At 33.4% G+C, this 8,352-nt stretch overlaps 1 long non-coding RNA gene across 1 annotated transcript; it reads left to right on the top strand.

Annotated features, from left to right (window-relative positions):
• The first annotated feature begins 2,835 nt into the window (after positions 1-2,835).
• On the top strand, positions 2,836-5,434 carry LOC149958547 (uncharacterized). The gene is made up of 3 exons (XR_016478301.1): positions 2,836-2,880; positions 3,561-3,647; positions 4,875-5,434. It is a non-coding gene; the product is annotated as an uncharacterized LOC149958547 (long non-coding RNA).
• Positions 5,435-8,352: the final 2,918 nt, after the last annotated feature.

Here is an 8,352-nt window from a genome sequence, read left to right as displayed (position 1 = left end):
CATACGCAAATATGTTTTTCTGTTTTGGTCAAACCTGCCTAGGTAGTTACCGAAATACGCAATCCTAGATCAACTAATTGGCCTAGGTATAGGGAAGACCTTGATCTTCACTTACGGGGATGTGGCTCTAGGCTCTCCTCGGCGCTGGAGCTTGAAACGGCTGTTGATCACATGCAACAGTCCATAATAAACTCGTACCACCAAAACTGTCCTGAAAAATCTACCAACCAGCCAAGGTTAGTTCCTTGGTGGAACAATAAGATTGGTAGACTTCTCAAAACTACTCGCAAACTTTTTAATAGAGCTAAGAGGTCGGGTGTTTGGTCAGCCTATGCTCAGTATGCCTATCAAAGGGGGCAAATCTACTGAGACTACCCTTTATGGCATAATGAATTGCCTCGAACGTGCACTTAAGTTCAAAGAAATAGCGTTAGCTGTTTTTCTAAACATAGAGGGGGCTTTTGATAAAGTCTCTAAGGCTGTCATTCTTAAGGCTGATAAACGTTTTGGTATCAATGACATGTTGTGTCTTTGTATCGATTCTATGTTGACTGATCGGGTAGTGACGGCTTCCTTACTTGGAGAATCGCTGAGGGTCACCACCAATCGGGGCTGCCCTCAGGGGGTGATCATTAACCCCCGCTATGGTGCAAGGTTGTGGACGAACTCTTATTGAGGCTAATCAGGGAGGCTGTCGCGGCTTTGGTTAGGCTGATATGTCGCAATGATCATTACTGGGAAGTACCCTGGAACCATTTTGGCTATGATGAGAAAAGCTCTCATCTCTGTGGAATGCTGGTGAAGAGATGTTGGCCTCACAGTCAATCCTGAGAAGACGATCCTGGTTCCTTTAACTCGTAGGAAGATACAGGACTTGTTTTAATTTCTCTCTTCGCGACCATCTTGGTCAAATCAACTGAGGTAAAATACCTCGGTGTCATTTTGACAGTAAACAAACATGGAAGTGACATCTTGAGCTCAGTATCAAGAAGGCTATAATGTTATTCTGGAGGTTAAGGGGTACCATACGCAAGTTTTGGGGTGTTTGCCCAAAGGTTGTTTATTGGATCTTTACTATGTTAATCAGGCCTATTCTGACGTATGTAGCAGTGGTTTGGTGGCCAAGGTTGTGCTTAAGTTAGTTCAGGCTGAACTACGCACTGTGCAAAGGCTGAACTGTGTCAGCATTACAGGAGCTATGAAAACAATAATGAGTGCCTATCGGTTACTACATAATGGTTGGTGGAGGTCAGCTTATTGGGAGTGCAGCCACACCAAATTGTTTCGACAATTTTCTTGTCATTTACCGATCTTATTGATGGATTCTGACAACATGGCTGCAAAGTTACACTTTGAAAAGAAGTTTAGTGATTACTTTCTAAGTCGTTTAAACTGGACTGGCGACACAGTGTTTGGAACCAAGGGCGAAATTGTTTAGTTCAAGGATGGCTCCAAGACTTACTCAGGGGTGCAGTTTATTGTCAGACTAAGAAGTTTGGCTTCTCTGAGAGCCTTGGCATTTTTGCTACGGTTTTCCAGGCTGAGATTTCAGCTATCTGCTTCTGTGTAGACTTTGTCTTAAGAAGAAGTATCGGGGCAAGACTGTTCAGATTTTCTCGGATAGTCAGGCTGCCCTTAAGGCTCTTAATCAGTTTGGTATTACTTCCAAGCTCGTTCTTAGCTGTTTGGATCTCCTTTCGAAACTGCCACCCATAATAGGGCTTTTCCATGCTTAAATGGCTGGGGCTGCACAATGGACCTCTGGTCAAAGTGCTAGGTTGGGTTTAACCCAACCACCCAACTTTTACTAATAATAATAAAAATAATAATAATAATCCATTAAAACATTTGAGGCCGAACACCATAGTTTTCATTATGATAATATTTAATTTATTTCTCAATTACTATAAGTGACATCTAGACCAAAAATTAATTTCATTGATTACTTAATATTCTCATAAGGATCATAAGAATCGTCAAAGCTATAAGAAAATGTGCGGGAAAATTGCTTACTACATCACAGTGACTTTTAAGGCCAATTAACTCAAGGTTCAGCAAAATTTAGAACGATTTGAAAATGAAAACTAATACATTTAATTTGTAAAAATTAATAGATTATTGGATTAAAAATAAAATATTTTATAAAATAATAACTTGAATTAATTGTCTCAATAGGTCACTTGGAAGGTCTAAGAATCCATTGGTAATTTGGGTAGCAGCTGCCGTCACGAATATCTCAGCTATAAACCACGCCCTTTGAGACCCATCAGGGCCACCACAAATCCTTAGCCATCCAATAGTTTCCGAGCTTAAGCTAATCTTATTTCATTCGGGGATAATTATTTCATTTGTAATTTATGTAATAACTACTCTCTATTGCATTTTTTGAAATAAAGTAATTAATATTATCGCGCAGCTCCAGCAAATAATTCAGGTCGAAATAGGAATTGGAAAAATTAATCGAAAAACGAATCGAGAGTTCGTTTCATTCGGATCAAGGCCTCGTGACGCTTGGAATAGAAAGTGTCACATCTGTCAAACGCCCTGCCTTGATTACTTTATTCGTTTCACCATGTCATCTATAGATTCCATATTTGAAAACCGAGTTGGCAGAGCAAGCCAACAACGTTTGTTCAAAGCTGTTACGAGCTACACCACTACCAACTTCTTCCAATTCGGTTCGTGGCAAATGGGAAACTCGAAATTGGTCGTCATTTTCCACATGCTACTACAAATATTCCCCTATTGACAACTTCAACAACGACCAACTGTGTCGATTCTACTCGTACATTTCTGCTAGATAAAAGGCGACTAACCATAACAGAACGTTACTCTAAAACTCATTTCCACACTGACGATATTTCCCGTAAATACTATCTGGTAAGTATAAGTCTTTTTTACTACATCAAATTACTTGGAAAAGTAATGTTTATTTTCTACTTTTTGAAAACGTTTTATCTGCTAATTGGATTAAAATCAAATCATGGTCTACAGAAATAAAACTAAGCGTTTATTACAATTTAAAAAAAATCTTTACAATTCTAAAGTTATTTTATGGTCAATTGTAGTCTTTCAAAAATATTATAGAAAATTCAATTGAAAATATTTAAAAATGTCGATAGATAATATATTCTTAGCTCTTTTTGAGCCATTTTTTGCAACACATTTTATGGTTTTTCTAAACATTACCTGAGTTGATATGTAAGAATTTCTATAGAAAAAGGTTTAAAAGGTTTCTATAGATAATACATAAACTACACTATATATGTTTATAGTAATACATTTAATGTAATTATATAGTTAATACCTAGACTATTTTAAAATATTTTTATATGGAGATTCATTTAAAGCGTTTCTTTAGATAATACCAATAACCATTCTAAAGAGTATACACATTTTCGGTGTTTTAATTTGGCATTTAAACTGGTAACGACAATTTTACCCAACCCCTTAATAGTCTACACACTTTTGAATTTAAACTTAGGGCTGTGTGGTTTTATATTCCACTTACATTCTTTGCGTTACGTTAGCATTTAATTTGTACTCTATTAAAATTTCAGATCAATTCAAAATGTCTTCCAAATTTGCATTCTGCGTTTTCATCGTCATTCTCGGCATGATTACCACAGCAAAATCTGTTGGAGAACGTAACATACTTTTGTTTCTAAAAACCCTAATATTATTATCATTGTTAATCTAAGCAAGCCGAGCGTAGGCCTATTCTGAATTCAATTCTTAATTCGGGAAATTGTTACGATCAGAGGGGAACCAGCAATTGATTTAATGTGGTTATAAAGGCACGATTAAATGGTTAAAAATTAAATGTTCAAACAACTATTTTACAAAAAATTAAATTGTACAACCCAAGTAGGGCAGGTCAAGCTTCATTACTCAAGGTTAATAAAAACTATCTTTGGTCTATAATGCAGAAAAATTACGCGAAGAAGTAGAAAATTATATAATTAAAAAGAGGAAAAAAGCTTAAAAATACTCGGACTAATAGGTCTTCGAGGATAAAATGAATACGCTAAACTCAGAATAAATAGATCTTGGAGTCTAGAATTTAGTAGAATATGAGATAGAGTCTTAAAATTTAGTCAGGTAATTTTTCAGAAATGTTTTGTTTAGGAATTTAGAATTTGAATTGAATTTTTACGTGAGGTTAATTATCATTAAACACTGATAACTCCGTTACAATAGTACATAGATAATTTTGAAATACTCCCGCTCCAGCAGTGATAGATTGAAAGCTTCAACATATTAAAAATCTCGAGTGACGTATTACAACATTTTTGAAACTAGGTCATTGAGTGTTTTTTGGCGAATTTAAAACACTTTGCCAGCCCTAATGCTCATTAGTGGCCTGTTAAATAAACCGTCGCCGTTAAAACAAAACGAAGTATAATTTCGGTGGCCTTTTTGACAAAAATGGATTTTTAATTTTGCAAGGACTTGTGAAATCGCGTGTTAGGTTTTTACACGCTAGTTAATTTTATAGTTAAATAATTTCGTTTCAATATTGATTACTGAGGATTTTAATTTAAAAATATTTTGCTAAAGGGTAATTTTTAGAGATACGTGGTTTTGTGTCATGTAGTGAATTAAGAGCTGAAAATAAGCAAGATACGTGCTTTTGCGCGAAATGCGTTGTGAATATCAAAGATACGTTTAAATATTTTCTCGATTTAAAATAAGAAATTCAATTGCAACCTATTAATGTTTTAATGTTATATACGTAAATTAGGGTGTAGAATCGAAATATAACAAATTTTTCAAAACCACGTGGTTTTGTTTTAACGGCTAAGAAACTGCCTAATTCGATTACAATGCGATAGAGTTGTTTAAAAAAAATCAGTTCCTTTAATTTCCTACAGCTTGTGTTCCTGTTACGCAACCGTGTGCAGAAATGTGTACGCAAGGATCCGTGCCTACACCAGCGCCATGCGTTTGTGACGCGTCTAGTACTTGCACATGCGCCGCCTGCCCTACAGGTGGAACAATCTTTGAATAATGAAATTAAATTCATTTAAATCCAGCACGGCAATTCTTTCCACATTGAAGCTTTTCTCAAGTTGTGTTCTTTCTAAAAATTGCAATTTTAAATATTTTTTGTATAGGATATTTTTAGTTCAATTTACATTTGTCACGGTTTAACATCTTGGGGAAGTTTTAAAAACAATACTAAGAATTAGACTATAAATTCAGTGTTGTTATCAACTTTGCTCAAATATGCCCATACGAAATTTTCTTCGTTGTGGCACGGGGGTTTTTCTCCGAGTAATTCGGTTTCCCCCTGGGATTTAAATGGGGATTAAAGGCTGCACTAATACGGTTATAACCCTTTTCGAAAGCCGGAATGATTTAAAAAAATATTTTTTCTTGCAATTATTCTTCATTTCTGTGTTTTAAGATGAAATAAACTGACTTGCCTTTCCACGTTTTCGCTTTCTTTAATTCAATTCAAATATTAATTTACATTTCTTCAAACCCGATGAAAGTAACTATTGGAATTAAATATGCGCACGTCTAGAGTATAATACCATAGTTTTATTTAATAAAACTTAGACTGCATTATGTATTGTCAATATTAAAAAAATACTACATAATGATAAAAGCTGAAATTAAATTTCGAAGCAGAATAACTTCAATCGATTTGTTTCATTGTATTTTATTACAGAAGTGTTAAAGTGTAACTAATAATGAATTTATCTGTAGTTTGGGAGACTCACTATGTAGAGACCATGTTTAGCTTTTCTCCTTTCCCCTGAGACAAATAAAATCATTGGTTCTCTAAAACTCTCGTCTTTCGACACAATAGGTGAAACTTTGAAGTCCAGGGGGGTTGAGAAGATGGTAATCACGTGATTTTGTGGAGTACTTCAGCGCCATCTATCGTAAGAAATTCGAACTATAATTAAATTTTGATCTATTTACCTAAGTTATCTAATTAAAGTAAACCGATAGGTTTACTGTTTATTCTTACCCTCGACTACTGGGTAAAACACGTGTGTGAAAAGCACGAAAGCCGCGTTCACACGTGACACTTTGGAGACGTTTTAAAACGATTTAGAAAACCCGATTCACGGCCTCGCAAACTATATATATACATTCAACTATTAGACCGTTTCCGTAACCGTAAAACATCTGGTAACCAAAATAGCACACCTACCACCAGTATGACACCATTTTTTAAACCTTGCACAATATTCGTAAGTAAAATAGCAATTTAACTCTCAGTACGATTTCTAGCTCAAATCTTTACACTAAACCTTTCCATTTCTTAGAATAGAAATGGAACTTATCGTTATTTTGGTCAAAATTGGTAAAAAGGTTTTTTTAAACCGAGTATAAACAAAATATTAAATTTTCTATTTAAATTATCATATGCAATATTGTCAGCCTTATTTAAATGCAAAAACGTGGGCTGCGTGCCTGTGTTTAGAAATTGCTTTAGAAAATATTATTTAATTGACCTCATGCATTTAACGTAGTTCTTCCATTAAAATACAAAATATTTCTTAAATATGAAGTGAGTTATTCATTATCCTGTTTCATTTATATCATTTTTACGGGCAATAATGCTATAGTGCACAGGAACGTTTTTGTTTCTGCTAAAGAACCCCATTGCAGTTGCTGTTAAGCTGTAATTAAAACCTTAAGAGATAATGCCAGCTTCGACAAATTTCGAATTTAGGGTTTTAGGGAACATTATAAGATAGATTTGTATGTACAGAATTCAAAAATATATATGTTATGGCACTTAAAACAAATATTTAGTTATGAATATTAACTTAGGGAACATTATAAGATAGATTTGTATGTACAGAATTCAAAAATATATATGTTATGGCACTTAAAACAAATATTTAGTTATGAATATTAACTTAGGGAACATTATAAGATAGATTTGTATGTACAGAATTCAAAAATACATGTATATATGTTATGGCACTTAAAACAAATATTTAGTTATGAATATTAACTTAGGGAACATTATAAGATAGATTTGTATGTACAGAATTCAAAAATATATATGTTATGGCACTTAAAACAAATATTTAGTTATGAATATTAACTTAGGGAACATTATAAGATAGATTTGTATGTACAGAATTCAAAAATATATATGTTATGGCACTTAAAACAAATATTTAGTTATGAATATTAACTTAGGGAACATTATAAGATAGATTTGTATGTACAGAATTCAAAAATACATGTATATATGTTATGGCACTTAAAACAAATATTTAGTTATGAATATTAACTTAGGGAACATTATAAGATAGATTTGTATGTACAGAATTCAAAAATATATATGTTATGGCACTTAAAACAAATATTTAGTTATGAATATTAACTTAGGGAACATTATAAGATAGATTTGTATGTACAGAATTCAAAAATATATATGTTATGGCACTTAAAACAAATATTTCGTTATGAATATTAACTTAGGGAACATTATAAGATAGATTTGTATGTACAGAATTCAAAAATATATATGTTATGGCACTTAAAACAAATATTTAGTTATGAATATTAACTTCATAATATTTATATGTCAATAAATTTGCCGAAAATTTTCCTACCGTTCAAGTTTTTTTTTAGGATTAAATACGTGCCTAAAATTATGTGTTGATTCTTTGGGCACGCGCTGATAATATTTGTGTGGCTCGCGTGATTTTGCGTGCTCCCTTCAAAAATAAAAACGCGCGCGCTCATTAACTTTATCAGTGCATCGGAAAACAGCGAAAACCAACATCTTTCGAAAGCTTATTACATTATCGTTTGTTTTGGAAATAAGGTATTGATTTCTGTTTACTGATAATTAAATTTCTTATACGTAATACAATTATATGATTTTATTGAAGGTAGAATTTCGATTCCGATGTCGTATTAGTGTTCAGCATAAGAGAGAAAATGATTTTGGAAAATCCACAAGCTAGGCTTCCGATATTAGGCTTGAGAAATTTTTCTCCTACTATTTTCTCTCTGGTTTCCCTCTTAAAATTGTCTCTCTCGGCTCGCTCTAGTAGCAACCAATATAAAAATCTGCCCGCAAATGACATCAAGCCAAGAAATGCAGTGAAGCCTACCCTCCCATTTTAAAACTTCAATTTGCTAGTGAACATTTATTTTTCAAGTAAAATCTTCATTAACATAAAACATTTATATAGCTGATGTTGAACAATTTACTATCCGATATGGAAAAAAACTGACATTGAAAAATAACTGTGATTTGTGTACGATTTAAAAACTTTGGACGACCGTCACAAGTGTATCAAGCACCATTGATTTTAACTCTATCTGTGGTACTTAAAGATCACATTAGCCTGACAACTACAATTA

Source organism: Leiobunum rupestre, chromosome 2 (genome assembly GCF_980474605.1).
Source record: "Leiobunum rupestre chromosome 2, qqLeiRupe1.1.hap1, whole genome shotgun sequence".
Lineage (NCBI taxonomy): Eukaryota > Metazoa > Arthropoda > Arachnida > Opiliones > Sclerosomatidae > Leiobunum > Leiobunum rupestre.
Note: the sequence above shows the minus strand (reverse complement) of the source record. Positions and strands in the feature narration are given on the sequence as shown.